This window comes from Orcinus orca, chromosome 2 (genome assembly GCF_937001465.1).
Source record: "Orcinus orca chromosome 2, mOrcOrc1.1, whole genome shotgun sequence".
Taxonomy (NCBI): Eukaryota; Metazoa; Chordata; class Mammalia; order Artiodactyla; family Delphinidae; genus Orcinus; species Orcinus orca.
The window spans coordinates 71,697,202-71,714,624 of record NC_064560.1 but is presented as its reverse complement, the minus strand read 5'-3'; the positions used below and the strand labels follow the sequence as shown (position 1 = coordinate 71,714,624).

The following is a 17,423-nucleotide window of genomic DNA, read 5'->3' as shown; positions in this document are numbered from 1 at the left end:
CCAGCCAGGGTGCCTGTCGGATAACCTGGTGTTTGGGTTCCTAATGGAGGACAACTCACCGCTACCCAGCGATGCAGCCCTGACAACCCAAGTTCCCTGCTTTAGAGGTGGCTAGGGCAGTTCATTGCAAAAGAAGAAGAAAAAAAAAGTTGAGTGAGGTATTACTGGGTAAGGTGGCTCAGGCGGCTGAACCAGAACTGGTTTCCCTGGGTTTGGGAGTAGAGAAATATTTTGCTGTTTTGTTTTAACTCTGGCCTGGGTTGTAGCTTTGCACTCTGCAGTGTGGCAGCCACTTCGATCTTGGGGGTCAAAGGTGAGGGCTGCACTAACCCTAAAAGCCTGGTCCGGCCTGGCCAGAAGGCCGAGCCCGCAGAGGAGTGGGGGCTTGTCAGCCACGCCGCCTGACGCTTTGGAGAGGGTGCCAGTGAAACCCGCATGGGGGGGGCACAGAACCGAGAGCGGGTTTTAAGTGCAATATTGAAGGTTTTTAAAAAGTGCCCTAGGCTTGTGGGACTGGAGTCCTCTTTTTCCCTGAGAATTCCCAAGGCTCTGGTCTTTGTCTTAGAAGGAATGGAGTTTCTGAATGGTGTGAAAGGGACAGAGAGGGTCGCTTCAAATCGATTTTACTTGTCCTTTCTGTCTTTTCGGATCAACGCCCTTCAATGGGCACAGAGGTGCTCTTTCAACCAAAAACTTGTGCTACATTTTCTGCCTGTATTGGTGCTAAATACAATAAGCACTGGGCAGATTTTTTTCTTTGCTTTCCAAAGCAAGAAAGCACCCTAATTAAATTGTTTTATATGGACAGTCAAGACGGACCAATTAAGTATGCATTAGTATAAAGATATAGTCTGCAGATAAAGTGGTTTAGAAAATCACGTGTGCGACAAAGGAGAGGGTGCTAGCGCTGGGGAGGGGTGCGTGAACCAGCGATGTGGCTCACCTCCCTCCCTGGACCCGGGGGGAATTGCAGAAGCCTCGGCCTCAGGTGAGAGGGGATCAGGGCCGCTAACAGGTGGGCAACAGTGTTGGAGTTTTTCAGGCCCGTGCCCCCGACTGCAGAGCGGTGGAGCCCAGGGTGTTAGTATCTTTCACATCTTCCTCCTCTGACAAGGCAGCGGCCCGAGGTGGTGGGTCTGTAGGAGGGGGCGAGAGCGTGTCATGCCTTACTCCAGGTCGGCCCATTGCCTGGTGTCTAGATTCAGGGCGCGGCCCTGAAATAAGGAAGGAGTGTGCGCCTCGGGGAGGCCAGTGGGGATGAGGACACTCTCACTGCCGCGGCCGCAACCCTCTGGCAGCCAAGATCAGGGTAGGAGGCCCCCTTCCAACTCCTCCAAGCTAAGCGCTTTTTCCGCTTCTAAGGAAACGGGAGCGTCTCTGCGAGGAAAGTAAAGTTCCCGCCCGACGCCATCCGGCCCGAGGGGCGTCGAGGACCAGCCACAGAAGTGGGGAAAAGACTGAGGGTCGGAGAAAAGGTAGCGAGGACAGTGGCTCCCCGTCCGGGCCACCGCAGCTCTCGGCTTCTCCACAACCCCTCCACCCTCTGAGGTGTGGGCGGGCAGAGTGCATTTCGCCCCGAAGGCGACGACTCCCAGGGCAGGGGACTGGGCCTCCCCGCCTCAAGGCGTAGGCTTGTGCTAGGTGGTCCCCGGGCCTCGGGGGCGCGAGCGCAGCGCGCTGCCGCAGGAAGGGCGCGCAGGGCGCACTGGGCGCCCTTGGTTGGGGTGAGGAGGGGGGAGTAGGGCGAGAATTAGAGCCTGGGGAGGCAGCTGAATGTCAAAAGTGAAAAGGTTGAAAAGCCAATTTTCCCGGCGCGCTTTCGCCCCCCTTTGCTGGTTGCAGAGGCCGTAAATCAGCGGCCAGCGGCGAGGGCGGGAGGAGCCCCCTCGGCGGGCTCGGCGCGGCCCCGCCCTGACCGTGCGCACCTCCCGGTGGGCCCCGAATCGATCAGAAGCCTAGCTGAGGATGTCACCGCACTAAATATTTACTGATCACACACAAATAGCCGGGGCTCGAACGATTTTCCTCAGTGAGGAGAGCGCAGAGAGAAGGGTAAATCATTTTATTAGTGTGGATAAAGCCCAGAGCACACTCCGGGCTGGAGTGTTTTAAGATGTGTCTTCAACTGGATGAAAAGAGTTAGGGAAATCGATACGGAGTGATTAGAAGCCCCCGGGGTGACGAAGGGGGCCGGGGCTTTCAGGGATTTGGCGAGGCTGAGAGGGGGGAGCGAGCCTCGAGGGGGGCGACCCGACCACCGCCAGAGAGCATCCGGGGGCAAGCCTGTGTCCCTCCCTCCTCGACGGGAGACGCGAGGGCGCAGCCAGCGGCAGGGAGTCCGCCGCGTCCCGGCGCGGCTGGGCTGGCGCTGGGTGAGAGCTGCGCGGGCCGCCGCGGGGCAGAACGCTTGGGCGCCACGGGGCTCTACGTCGCGAGTGCCAGTGGTCAGGTGGCCACGGAAGGGGATCGCAGGCCCGGCGTGGAGATGCTGGCAGGTTCCCGCACAGCGCGGGCTCTCCAGGCAGCTTCCCGGAGTAACGACGTGGCCCAAACGGGTTGCATTTTCCCCCGGCGCGCCACGCAGCATCCCCGAACTTTCTCCCGGATGCACCTCTGCCCCCTCGTCTCCCCTAGTGTTCCAGAGAGGACGCAGCGGCCCAGCCCAGCCCAGCGGGCTGCCTCTCCATCCCACCCACCCAGTGTCAAGGGCGGCCGCCGGGTGGCGGAACCCGCTGCGGACCGCAGGGCAAGTGGATTCCAGGTTTGGGGCTCCTAGGCAGGTGGGAGGAAGTCTGAGGGGGAGCAGGAAGGCAGAGGCAGGGTGACACACACCAACGACGCCCCCTGGATGTCCCCGTCCTCTCCAGGGCGGGAAATCAGCTTTTGGGGGTCTCAAGCGACAGTCCAGCGAGGGAAATGGTTCTGTGGCCCCAAGGCTGGGTGCAGAAGCCTAAAGTGCGAGGGCGCAAAGGCTTGCGGGGCTCGCTGAAGTTAGCAAGGCTTTGGGTGGAGTTTGCTAGGAAGGAGAAGAAAACCTTCTCCCCAAACTCAAGCAGCAAAGTCCTGGCGCGAAAATGGCTTTTCACTTCTGGAAGCGGGAGGCATCGGTCGCTGCTGTGAACAAACCTTGAGGTTCGAAACAGCTGCAAATAATCAAGAAGGCACTAATTTCGGGGGGAAAAGGGGAGACCGAAGGTGAGGAAAGGGAAGAATTTTTTTCGTTTCTTCTTCCCTTTCTCGCTCTTAAACTTTTCCTAAAAATCTGCCCTTGCTGAAGAAACCGATAGCTTGCTGGCTTTATTATTTATTTATTTATTTATTTATTTATTTATTTATTTATTTATTTATTTATTTATTTATTTATTTTCCCTCTCCCCAAATTGCTCGATTTCCTTGGCAGATTGAGGAATTCAGTTCAGGCTGCCCTACTTGGCTCCTCGGTGCAACAGGAAATATAACTGCAGATCTAATTAACCGTTTTTCAGAAGGGAGAATTTTTTTTTTTTTTTTTAAGTATGAATCCCAGTGGCTTGGAGTGATGTGTTCAGGTGTGAGGCGATTGGTGCCTCGAATTCATTCCTCGGTAATCCTCTAATTCCTGCGATGGAAGCTCGAGAGCATCGCTGACCTGGAGGCTGTCAGAAGCCGGGTCTCCATTAACCCTTCTTGGTCTCGGCCAGAGCGAAGGTTAACTACACTAATGTACCAAAGGGGCTGTAGCAAAAAAGGAAGGAAGGGTGAAAGGGAAGAAGGGGGAGAGAGGGGAGGTAAATTCACTCTAGTTGCAAGGATTTTAGAGCTCTGTCTTTCACTGGTCCTCCCCCACCCCCACCCTTCCTACGAAAGCGGGTTTCCATTCTGAGAGACAACAGTTTCATCCATCAAGGCAGCTCACTCCACGGAGATGGACTTTAGGAAATAAGAAAACACAATGTAGTGAAATATTTTCTTCTATTTAACTGACCACCCAGTTCACTTGAAAAATAATTCTAACATATATGCAACAATTAATTATTGTGGGAGAGGTTTTTAAAAAAATACAAATCCTAATATACGTTTTACCTTCTTTCATTTAAGTAAAAGCTAATTTAGAATCTTGTCAGTAGCCAAATTATAGCCATGAAATCTAGATGAGATTAGGAAAATCCATTCTGCTGTTTTCACACCTGGTGGCATTTTTAATGAGTAGTTATATAATAGTTATGTGAATGAAGGTATATGCACATGGGTGTGTATATATTCTTATGGTGGTAGAAGTTCCATGATAGATTAAAGGTTTATATACTCAAGCACTAGACAGAGGCTGTCACTCATGTGTACATGCTGAGGGTCTGGCAGAAAACAGTGCAAAAAAGAGTTTTGAATGAGTTCCTTGGAATCTCTATTGTTGAAATACAAGCTGAAGCAACTTAGTAATGGTAAAGCTGTTGTGCCTTGCAGAATCATGGAAAGATACTTCAAGGTAAAAACGTCAGTTTTCAGTTTGGTAGCTTTGGCAGGGCATTTAAACAAGAGGTGAACATCTTTTGCCTAATACATTTATTTTAAAATTCAACAATATGCTACTCTGTTTATTTTACTTTTCAATGAATTGAAGAATTAAAAGAGAATAGGCTCTAGCTATACATGCTAGCATAAGGGATTTGTTGCCCATTTAACTAAGTCTGATGTGGGCTGTATATGCTTTTAATATTATATTGCAAGGCAACTCCAGCTGAGAAAGTTTTAAAGATATCTAAAGCCATGTGGACATCAGTTCTTATTTAGAAGTGGACAGGGTGAGGAAAGGTTGTCTGATTCTGTATTTTTTTCTCTTAGGAGACTGGTAATGAAACCTTTAAAATGACAGTTCATTTTTGGTATGTCAAAAAAGGCATTAATCAAATGGTATCAAGTGCCAGTCATTTAAATGTGCAGGTGTTAGTAAGGCAAATATCCAGGTAAATTTATGTTGTTAATTAGCTGCATCAGTGTACTTAAAGAAAATACAAACAGAACAACAAAGGGGATTTATCTTGCTTAATTTTCTTTAGCCACAAACTCAAGGTGAATTTCAGAAGGAGAAAACAAGGGCTAATTTCCATTCTGTTGGTTTTTAGAAAAACCCCAGTTTCAATATAAAGCATATAATTAGAGAAGTAAGTAAATGGACAAAGACAGATATACTGCCATAATAGAAAAACATAATGTATGAATTTAGAAAACATAATTAATTAACTATCAACTGCATTTCTCTTCTTAAATGGAGGGTTTCTTGAAATGTTGAACATACACATTAAAAATAAAGGACTTCTGTGCAAAAGTGAGAGGAGGCTAACATAATATTCAGTTTTTTTGACCATAGGAAGTATCAACTTGAGGCTTTACAAAGTGTAATGTTTAAATAAAATTTACACTGATCTTTTTTATTTTGAATACAGGACACAGAAATGTACCTTTCCTATCCCTACATTACAATTTATAATAAATTAATCAACCTTATCAAAGGGAGTACAATGTGCTTGACTGAGGTAAATTGACTGAGATGATATCACTTAAAATAGTTTAAAACAAAAGTGAAAATGTAGAAGGAAGAAAATATTGACTTCAGTGATAAATGTCACATTGGGTATATATTGACAGGACCACATTACATCGCATGTCAGGGAGAAGTTAAAAATTTAGGCAACCCTATTTCTTGCAGAATGCATGTTAATAATGTATTTACTGACTCCAAAAGTTATGGTGGAATTTTTTATTTTGCATATACTTTGTTGCCATATTGCCATCCAAATAGAAAGAAGTGAAATTTAAGCGAGGGGGGATGGGGTTTAAAAAATATTAAACAATGTTTTTCTTTATAGTCTTCAATAATTATGCTTAGTTACTCATTGACTTTTTTCATATGATTTTGATTAATTTAATAGCTTTTAAAATCATATACTATTGTGCTGAAGTCATTGTTTATACATTGAAAACAAATTCAAAGGCATCAGATCTTTCTCAGAAAGTGCAATTGAATGTTCAGTTAATGAAGAGCTACTATTTAAATTTCCCAGGTTCCATTAAAAACAAACACACTTACAAACACCTGAATCTATTCTTTCCGAACAACTCTTAAAATTGCAACTGGCATGGCTGTGGATGAATATTTTATATACGAGCCTTTTGTTCTCTTCTTGTTTAGCAGGGAAATGCCTCTAATTTGTCTTTTATGCTTAAATACTTTTAAAAAAAGTGTTAGTCCATATGCAAGAATTACTCATCCCCTTTAAAAAAAAAGTGAATAAAATTCTAATTATAGAGAAAAGGTGTGATGTTTACTCTGAAGTTTCAGGAACATGTAAAGTTTTAATAAACTAGAAGAAACTCTATCCTAGATAAATTTAAATAGGGCAGCTATTGGGTATGGTTTATATTCGTGTGCTTCTGCCTTCTTGCCTTTGGCACTAAGGTATCTGGGTTTTTGTCTTCACGTACTGTCTATTGTTAGCAGATTTTGAGATTAAAAAATATTTTCAAATTGTCTTGCCTTTATAGCTCAATGCATTATTAAATTGGAAAATAATATTCACTTCTGTGTTCAAATTTCTATGTCCAGACAATAGTAAAGAGGTGAGTTTCTGCACTACCCCCAAAAAAAACCCTAATAACAAAAAATAAAACATCACTACATATACAAGCTAAAGAGGAAAACAAAATCAAAAACAAAAACCTTAGGCTTCAGTGTGTTGGAAATACAGAATCATTGTTTTTACAATGGAGCTCTTTACAAGGCTTTTTTCATCTTATCTACCAAGATGGGACACTTCAGTTTTGTATGATTTTTGAATTTTGAGCAAGTTTTAACAACATATCACAGGCTTTTTGAAGTGAAGAAAATTTGAAAAATAAGCCTCCAGAATAAAAAAAAACACAGATAAGTGACAGGGCATGATGGCTTGCCTCCGTTTTTAGGGATGTTACAGAAGTTTTACTTTAAAAATTACAATAACATGCTTTTTCATTGGGTGCAAAACAAGATAATTATAGGAGAAAAAAGAAGAAAAGACTCCCTCCCACTCTCCGCCACCAAAAAACAAAACAACAACAAAACCCCAAAGAAACCCCAATCCTAACCCCCACCCTTACCACTTATAAGGAAAGTTTCTGTGTAACTGTGGGTCCTGCAGTGGTTAGACTCTAGTCCATAGCCTGGCAGCCTCAAGAAGGAGGCAGATTCTCTGAGCTCAACTGCAGATGACCTACCACTTTGAGGTAAAGTTTGGAAAGCAACTGTTGAAAGTTAACCTCTCCTTTCCAAAGAAGGTTTTCAGAGGCACGACAGTGAAAGCTGATATAACCAATTTTATTATTTTCTAAGGCATCGCTAACTTTTATGATCCCCCCCCTTTCCTTTACTATCCATCTTTGTGCCTCCAGGGCTAGTGAAAGAGCAGGGCAGATTCTAGATTGCTTTCAGAGTTTGCCTTCTCTGATGATGGATTACCACGTCAATTTAAACGGCATAGGATTAATTTGTTTCAATGATTTCTCTTTAGGCTGAATGCCAGCCGTTTTTCTATCTCTTCCCTTGCTCTTCAGAACAACAACCAAAAAAACCCAAAAAAACAAAACAAAAAAACCCTTCTTTCCATATTCTAAGTTAGGAGACAATAATAGAAATAGACAAGTTAGGTGTAATGTTGCAACACAGTTATGGGTCTGAGTGTTTTTATCTCTAAGAGGCTGAAACATACAGTCAGTCACATTAAAATGAAATTGGATTCAACATTTATTCAATAAATACTTGTCTTGTAGATAATACAGTGCCAAGTGCTTTTGACATATAAGGACTTAATTTGTCTTGGGTAACAAGTTATTAATATGGCACATTTAAACTTGCCACCTACAATAAGGTTTTTGAGATCTGTAAAAAACTCAGATGATTATTGTGAAAAATAGTTTGTGTGAAGGCGGGAGATCTTTCTGAGAATGAATATCTTTATTACATATATATATATACACATATACACACACATACATATGCATATATACATACACACATACTAGTAACACACATACATGTCAGATCACGTGCAAACAAAAAAGTTCAGTAAGGTTAAAAATATCCATTCATGATGCAGGTAGATCTAACCTTTCTAAACTAAGAATGTGTAAGCCAGTTTTCTCTTTTGAATGATTTCTAAAGTGAACAAGAAAAATGCTGTTCAAATCCACCTTGCAAGACCAAATCCATTATGAGGATGAAATGGCACAAAAAAGCACTTAGGTGCAATCCAAAATCAAACACCCCCTCCAGATTTTTCACCTAGACTAACCTTGCAGCCAGATAGAGCATGTTGCTTGTAGATAAAGGCAATTTAAGTGAAATAAGCTATCCCTAAAGTGCTTACTGTATTTCTTTCTTAACTGGAGGTCCTCCAGCAGATGCAAAGAACAGGAGAGGGGTTTTATCCTATAGACTGACTATGTTGAGTACATGTGGCTGTTTTGAACACTTGGCTGCTGTTTCATTTTTTTTTTCGGTTTTCCTAATTGCTTCTCCTTTTCCCGGCATTCCCCTGCACTGAAATTAAGCATCATAGTTCAGTATAACAAATTGCATTCCGAATATGAACACAATGGAATTTCTAGCCTTCCTCTTTTCCTCAGGCCTCTCAATGCTGTATTTGAGCAGGTTCTACTTTCTAAGGACATATGCAATCTGAGGCCAGTGACTGCCAGAACAGGAATCTATGCAATTTTAATTTGTAAAAAAGTTGTTAGTTGTTAACCTTGGGGGAGATTGTGCATCTCTGAGAAACCAAATCTTTGAGAGCTCTCCCTGGGAAATGATGTTACACATGAGCAGAAAATCTAGGCAAGAAAGGCTAATTGAATGAGGAGAGAGAATTAGGTTAAAAAATAGAGTACAATCTAGTATCACATTTTCACGAGTGTAACTTGAAATGAAGGTGTCTTCAAGTCGCCAGTGATGCCAGAACGTTTAGATGCTGGCCACAGATGGGAACACCTATTGAAATGTGTCTGAAGAAGATTAATAGGGCTTGTCACTGTTGGGAAAGCACTGCTTTGCTGTAAATTTCTACCAGCACAAGATGAATTACTGATGAATGCTCACTTATCAACCCCATCACTATCGTTCGACACTAAATCAAATTGAGAAGTTATCTGCAATCAGAAAATTTCTTTTTAAAATAGACATACACCTTTAAGCCCCAACTCTTTACTAATCCTACTCAGAAAACAATTCCCGTCCCATGATGCTTCTTTAGCTTAAAAAAAGTTGTATCTCAATAATGTATATATTTTTAAGTTCACGTGCAATGGACAGCTGGTCAATGGCAAAGTCTGACAGTATTTTAACAAGGTATGAAGACTTCTTGGAAGCTGTCATTGAATATTTCATAAAGTGTGTTTTCTTTACTTTGAGATATTTCTTTCTCTAATTACTTGGAAGGCAAAGAAGAGAGTGCTGTTTTCCTGTTCTAAACCCTGCTCCTGCAACCTAATCATCTTCTAATTCCCTGGTAAGATAAAATTATGAGAGAATTGCAAGTTTAGGTAGAGAGCAGTAGAATAGGATTAAATGGATAACAGTGATAACTGAGGAAACGCATTTATTCTTTTATGATTACATGGTGTTGCATGTATCTCGTTTCTAAGGAGATTTATTTGAGAAACAAATCAGTGGCGTTATCTCTTTTATCATCTGTTAACCAGCTCTAAGCATCCAGAGGCTTTCTGACCTAGGAATAATAATGTTTTAATAAAACCATCAACCCTTGTATTTTTATAGGACTCTACCTATTTATGAAAGTTATTCGCACATGCATAACTCATTTGGTTTTTACTAAAATCCTGCAAGGTTGATATTTTAAATTCCCATTTTGCTGACGAGTAAACTGAGGCTCAAAGACTTATCTGAGGCCATGGAACTAATAGGAGCACAGTCAGAATTCATACCTAGGTTTCCTAGGATCCTTTCAGGGTTTTTCTCTATGTAAATGAAGAAGAAAAGGGTGGTGATACTAACAGCAGCCAACATTGACTATATACCAGAACTATGGTAAACATACACATGTATTTTATTTAATCTCTTACACAACTCTGAGGTAGATGTTGGTGTTATTTTCCATTATCCAAGAGAAAAATAAAAAGCAAACCAAGGCTTATGGAGGTTAGGGACTTGCCTGAAACTCACATTGCTAGTAAGTTGGTGACATGTTATTCAAATCCAGGAAGTCTACATTCAAAGCCACTTCCCTATCCTATGTTCCCGTTTCCAATTGCAAGGAGTCTTCAACTGCACTGAGTGGTCACAAGAAACCCACTTATTTGTGGAATATAAAAATCCCTCAGACTCTGAGGCAGTGTGTCATAGCAGAATAGATCCTGGTTTGGAAATAGACCTGGATTTAAATTCTAGCTTTACCAGTTACTAAGTATGTGACCTTCACTTCTTTGGCCTTTATTTTCTTCATCTCTAAAATGGGTGGTTGGGTCAAATGAAACTATGGGCATTGCTTCTGGGTGCTTCCTTTTGTCATGGTCTCTAAGAGAGAAGAAGTAAGGAACAGAAAAGTGACAGCCATGTCTGAGGAGGCAAGCAGGGACAAGTGACAAATGAGGTTCTTTGAGAAGTTGTGACTGCCATCTCTCAGAGACTGGCATTGGGGACACAGCATTGGACAAAGTCTCTTTTCTTCCTCTCTGCTTTCAGAGAACACGGAATGCTTAAGGACAAGGATAATGCTTTACAAAACCATAGAATTTAAAACTTACAAGGAGAACTTTACCTCCCTTATTTCCCAGATAAAAGCAAGAAGAAAAACCTGAGGTCTGGAGAGGGTGGGTGACTTCTGTAAGTTCTCCCAGCTGATTGGTGACAGGGTTGAAATTAGACCCCTTTTCTCTTGGGCCCCAAACCAGGAATCCACCCTCCCTCCCCCAATATCTTCCAAACTATGCTCCTTATTCATCAAAAAAAAAAAAAAAAAATTTTAGATGATCTCGTCGTGTCCCTATTATAACTATTTTGCTGCTCTAATTATTTTGATATGATAATTTGTGTAGGTTATTATTGGTTGTAATATGAAATCTTCCTAAATCTCTCCCACAATAATTTTTCATAAAATCTGTTAAGCTAACCAGCCGAAGAGTTTAAGCTGCAATGAAGAATCACACAATAATAAAAATATTCTGTAATCTCCATTAGGTCACTGTAATATTCCAATCTGTATTTATTACAACCCTCCTCTTATGCTTACATAACCAAAATTGCTAGATTTATATTCTCTAATGGTTCCCCAATGGGAAAAACCTGTGTTTTTTATCTTCCTTTTCCTGTCCCAAATCACCCTTCCACATACATTGGCTGCTTTGGGAAACCCCGTCTGGGTTTAATCAGAAGTTGCAAGACAAAATGTGCATTATTAAGAAATATAAATATTTTCAGAAGCAATCAAAGGGATGAAAGATTGATTCAGCATGTAGATTGGACCTAATTCGAAGCAGCTTTTTTCTAGTGAAGGCTACCGAGATACAGAGGCAGGAGTTATTGTGGCCACCAGTAGGAAATGCCCACTCATTAGAATGTCAGGATTTCTCTTGCTAGGTATGTTGAAATACTTTTTTCAAGGTGTATTCTCTACTCTCTGGGCTGAAACACCTTTCTTGCCACCCTTAGGGACTTGGAGTAGTTACCTTTGAGAAATTTAGACTAATTCCTTCTTCTCTTTAGAGTTTAGATCAGCGAGTATCTCCATTTTCACAACTCGGAAGTTGGCTCAGCATTAACTTCATAAGAACATTTTGGCCTGGAGGCATCAGTATTACAATTTCTTTCTTGGCTTTATAAAAGGTATCACATTATCTACCTGGTCAATCTCTATTGGCTTTCAAAAGAGAGACATGGAAAAACCTAATAAGCTTCATTAAGATACCTGCTTTAAAAACAACAGGCTGCCTCATTTAGCATGTTGCTTTGAAATGTCTCAGCAGAGCTGGGTGGTCATTGCTTGAATACAGGTATTGCTAATTTGGGATCTTTGTCAGTCTGGTAGCTCTAGAAAAAAAAAAAAACGTCTAATGTGTAGGTGGAATTTTAATACATAAGGGATCAAACCCTGATTGTTGTATTTTGTTTCTGTTTTCTTTCTTTCTTTCCTTTAATCCTACTTTTTGTCCACATGGCTATGTGTGAGAGATGGCTTGATTTTCTTGATATGGTTCACCCATCCACAGATGGAATTCGAAAGAGGACTGAAAATGTCTTTAAAATCAACACAACTCAGGGAGTTTGAGTGAACCAGTTTTTCTTTGTTGTAGGGTATAGTATTATTGGCTGTAGGTTTTTTGATATACATTCTAAATTAGGCCTGCAAAGGCATGCTTCATCTTTAATTCATCACTCTCAGCTGAAAGAGATTAGCAATGTCTAGCACGCACCCCTCGTATGGTGCTGACCTCATCAAGTATGGCCTGAAATTAATTAGCCTCATTCATTCCAAATGGAAAAGGATAATGGAGCAGCATTTTAGAGATGACCATCACAAATTGTATGCAGCATATTTGAAAGGCTCCTATTTTCAAACCATGTAGATTAAAATTCTTTCCTGGGTTTACAATATGCCAGAGTTTTCAAGGACCCAGAGGGAAGCCTGGGCAGGTTTCGGACGTATATGTTTGTGTGTGCGCATGCGTATGCCAGTGTACGTGCATGCCCAGTTGTTTGTTGTATGAGTGTTAGAACCTGTGTATGGATGTGTCCATATTTAGCTGACTTGCTGTCTAGGGTGATACCTGGAATATGTGACCGACAAAAATATGTTTCATGCTGATTTAAATGATCCGGTAATAGAATACGTTAAGAGTATTTTTCTTCTTTTTTGGTTGCCATGAATACCATGAAGCGGGCACGCTAGCACAAACTTGCTGCTATTTTCCAGTTAGACGCTATTCATCCTCTAATTTAGAAGCCGAAAGCCTCTTAAAGAAATGCTCGGTGTTTCTATTTGGAGTTACTTCTGAAACTTTTTATGTCTTTTCCCAGTCCTTACTGTTTCATCATATTTCAAAACATGATTGAGGACTAACTTGGATTACAGAATCACTTAAATTTACCACCTTTCTAAGATTAGCTGATTTTTTCCCTTTTGGGAATTGACTAAGGAAGGCCAAAAATTTTTTTTTTTAACATCTTTATTGGAGTATAATTGGTTTACAGTGTTGTGTTAGTTTTTGTGTTATAACAAAGTGAATCAGTTATACATATACATACATCCCCATATCTCTTCCCTCTTGCATCTCCCTCCCTCCACCCTCCCTATCCCACCCCTCTAGGTGGTCACAAAGCACCGAGCTGATCTCCCTGTGCTATGTGGCTGCTTCCCACTAGCTATCTATTTTACATTTGGTAGCGTATATATGTCCGAAGGCCAAATTTTTGAATATAAAAATTGCTTTCTTTTCTAGCCAAAATAATCTTGACTGGGGTTCTTTGGTATTCTCAAAAATGTTGTAAAGTTTATTTTTGTTACCAGTCATTTGGGGACTACAGATTAGAAGAAAAAACGTGTGACATTTTTTGTGTGTGTTTTCAGGTTTTAATTTTTTAAATAATATAAAGTGTGGTTAATTTATGAAAAAGTATCAGTAGTATTTGGGAGAAATTTTATCTAATGCACATTTCTTAAGAGAATTTTTTTTTTTTTAAAATCCCAGAGTAACTTTGTTTAGTTCCATTAAAAAAAGTAGGTATTCAAAGTAATGTAACTGCAAAGCTTCTAGTTAACTATTGGAGTGAAAAATGCACTTCTAGGCAAATAATCTTTTTAATCTCATTGATATATTAGTCTCAATATATAAGTTATTTAAGATTATTTTGCCTTATAATAAAACAGAAACTGTAAGCATGTTGCCCATATCTCTGCAAATGTAGGATTTGGAAATTTCCCTAAACTCACTTTTGCCTAATCTTCTCATCCCAAAGGCCTCTTTATTTAATGGGCATATATCATTTATATGTCCAAGATCATCAGTCACAAACTGTGAACCTACCATTTTGACATAAAAGATCTATCCTTAAATCTCCTCAAACCTCTAGCATATAATTTGAGGAAATTAGCTAAAGTCTGGGCTTCTGACTTCTGGGGGGAAGAAATGTAAAACTGGAGAAAGCTTATATTATACAAATTTGATTTTAAAGTCATGGTTTACCTGAGCCAGGGATTAAAAATTGATGCAGCTGCAGATCTTTAAATGTTGACAGAAATAGATCATCTTGTTAATTAATGTCTGGTCAACTTGGAATTTTGTGGCTAATAAACACAGTATGAAGTAAAGGAGAATATTTGCAAAAATAACATGACTCATTAAAGCATATATTACCAAAACTGTATTTTCCTCATAGTTGCATATTATTGAGACAAAGAAATGTATATGCTCTAAAATATTGCAATTCGCTGAAATATTGAACAGCATGTCTCAATTTTTATTTAAAAATGTTTTTTATCAACTGAGGTGAAAGTGGCAGGAAAACCATAAATATAAGGATTAAGGCTGCATGAAATTTGAGTTCATTCAAATGACAAACCCAAAGTAAAACTCAGATGAACTTACCAAATTTCATTTGGTATCCACCTGAAACTGTAAATCCTCTTTCGGCATTTGAGAGTAAAAAGGAGGTTCACCTAAAATTCAAACCAGATTTTCCTAAAGCTAACCCAGAGTCACTCACTTTGGGGTAAACTACAGTTGTGTTTTGGGTTCATAATAAACCTTTCATCCCACTTTAGCTAATGATGAAGAGATGATGGGCTGGGGAAGAGAGCTAGATGTTTTGGGAATTGCTGTTTTGTCCTATTTTATTTCGTATTTCCTGTAACATTCTGAAGTAGGGAAGAACAGTATATGAAGCCCATTTTCAATGATATATGTGGAAATGTGACCACATATGAGAGACCAGAGGGGAAACTGACAGTTAAATACGCATACGATTTTTTAAAAAAGGAGAATCTAAATGAAATGTCCGTAACCAACATTTCTTGAGTGCTTACTGTAACCAGGCACAATTTTAAGTATTTTGCATGTATTAACTCAACTTAGTTGACCATAACAGTACCAAACAAACACAATTATCTCCATTTTGTAGATAAGAAAGACTAGGCACAGGGAAATTACATAACTTGCCCAAGGTTACACTGCTCCTAAAAGGGATTTGAACGCCAGGATGCCTGGTTCTGGAATCTCTGTACTTAAGCACAATGCTATACTGCCTCCCTAGAGAAAATATAATTGCAATGTTGTTTGGAAAACAAACTGCTACAGACTATACATAGGAGAAGTATTTTCCCATTTTTAACTGCTGAGAACAGAAGTAAATATAATGGCAGAAACCAAGGTCGAGAAAGCTCATTCTTGTCTAATCTTCTTAACCCAGAAGTAGGAAGGGAGTCGAAGTCCCAAATCTCCCCGAAGTCTTTGCTGAGTGTCTACTTGGAATGCTACATATGTAGAATACCTTAATGCCAAAGAGATAGAGATAAATGGACTGGAATTCAAAGAAAAAAGTACAAAAATGACAGGGTGAGAGATTGACTTGGGAGGAAAGATCAGAAGAACTAAATAAGGGAAACTTGGAGAAGCAATAGTTAATATAGAACTCAATAGCACTCTAGAAATATTTAGAAGGAAAATGAAGGCCTACAAATGTCACCAGGGAGATTGGAAATAGGTAAAGAGGAAGGTCTAAGAGAAAAACAAATTAAGGGAACTCAGATTTTGTCATTTTCTTGCAAGACCAGTAATGAAAGCTATATTTTCTTGGAATACTGAAGCCTAAATCAGAGATTTCACAGGAAAACAAAAATATGTTCCCTGCCTCGTGTAGGTTGAAGCAGAAAGATAGGCATATATATATTATATATATATATAGATACACATACATATATATAAATATATATATAATATATACTATTACATATATTACTATATGATAGTAATATATATATACTATACAATTATTAATATATATATACTATTATGATGTAAAGTATTTTTTAAGCCATATGGCTTTAAAATTACTTTACCTCATAATAGTATGTGGAATGCCCCCATAACCTTTATATTCACTTTCTCATTTAATTCTCATGATGAGTTTGTGAAGTTTATATTATTAGCTCCATTTTGTAGATATGAAAACCGAGGCTCAGGGAGGTTGTGTTACCTGCCCAGGGTCATGCAGCCTGTGGTCCCCCTGCATCGTCCCAAGCCTCGTCTCCTCCCAGAACACCATACACTGTCTTCTCTCCCACAGCATCCCCAGGACTTCTCCCAGAAGATGATGTCACAGAACAACTGGTTTTAGGCCAAATTTACTGCGGTGCATCACACATAAGGCATGTACTGATAAGAACACGTTCTGCTGGAATGGGACATAACCTGGCTTCTGATAACTGGGGGCACCCTCTAGGAGGTGGCCTGTCTGCTCAACTTTTGCAGAAGCTATGTCTGTTAAGTAAACACTCTGAAGTTGGCTTGGATGGGGGAGCAAACGATAGATGGATGAACATTCAAACATGGACTGGAACTCTCCAAGCGGGCCCCCAGTCTCCTGTGTTTACAGGCCCCCAAATGAAATCACATGGCTCTTTATAGGAGTCTTAGTGCTGATGAAAAGACTGAGTTAATGCACCAAACTTTTCTCTGCCAAAGGAGAAAAGTTCCAGGTTCTTTAAAAAGTATGTAAAGCATCTGATCTGAAAAGTGGCAACAGCATTTGGGACCAATTACCCAGATTAAGAGGCAACAATGCTCTGTTTACACTTTGTAGCCAAGAGCCCTTTGGCTCTGGCCCACAAGCTGGAGATTGTAAATTACAGAAATTTCAGCCTAACATTGCCTTCTCTTTTGACCTGTGTGTCTGAGGGTAGAGAAAAGCAGCTAGAAAAACCCTGTTGTTACTTGCCTTAAAATGTCAATGAATGGGGAACTGAATGTTGTCTTCCAGGTAAGATGTTTAACACAGATCCTCTGCAAGGAAAGCGTGCATTTTCTCACTCAGGGAAGGGGCTAATTGACTGTGGATGCTGTGTCAGGATGTGGTTTTTCAGTTTGCCACTCCTCAAAAATGATTTTTGCAAAAGAAGTTAAAAGTAAAGGCTCTCTGACATCTTTTGCTTAATTACCATTGCATTCCACTTTAACTCCGTTTTCCAATATGCTGTGGATTAATCCGTAACAAATGGGAGTTAGTGGCATCATTACCATGAGGACTGTACTGCTGAGAATGGAGAGACACAGATTATGGTAAATACAGCCATGTGGGCAAAAAAGAGGCATCATTTGGCCAAAACTTGGAGGCCAATACAGGTCAGAATAATTTGGGAATGAGATTTCGTTTTCTCCCTTTACTAAGGAGGCCAGCCCCCACTTTATAT

At 40.5% G+C, this 17,423-nt stretch overlaps 1 long non-coding RNA gene across 1 annotated transcript in view; it reads left to right on the top strand.

Annotated features, from left to right (window-relative positions):
• The window catches only part of LOC125963422 (uncharacterized), a 29,946-nt gene that overhangs the window by 2,698 nt on the left and 9,825 nt on the right, over positions 1-17,423 (top strand). The window lies entirely within an intron of this gene.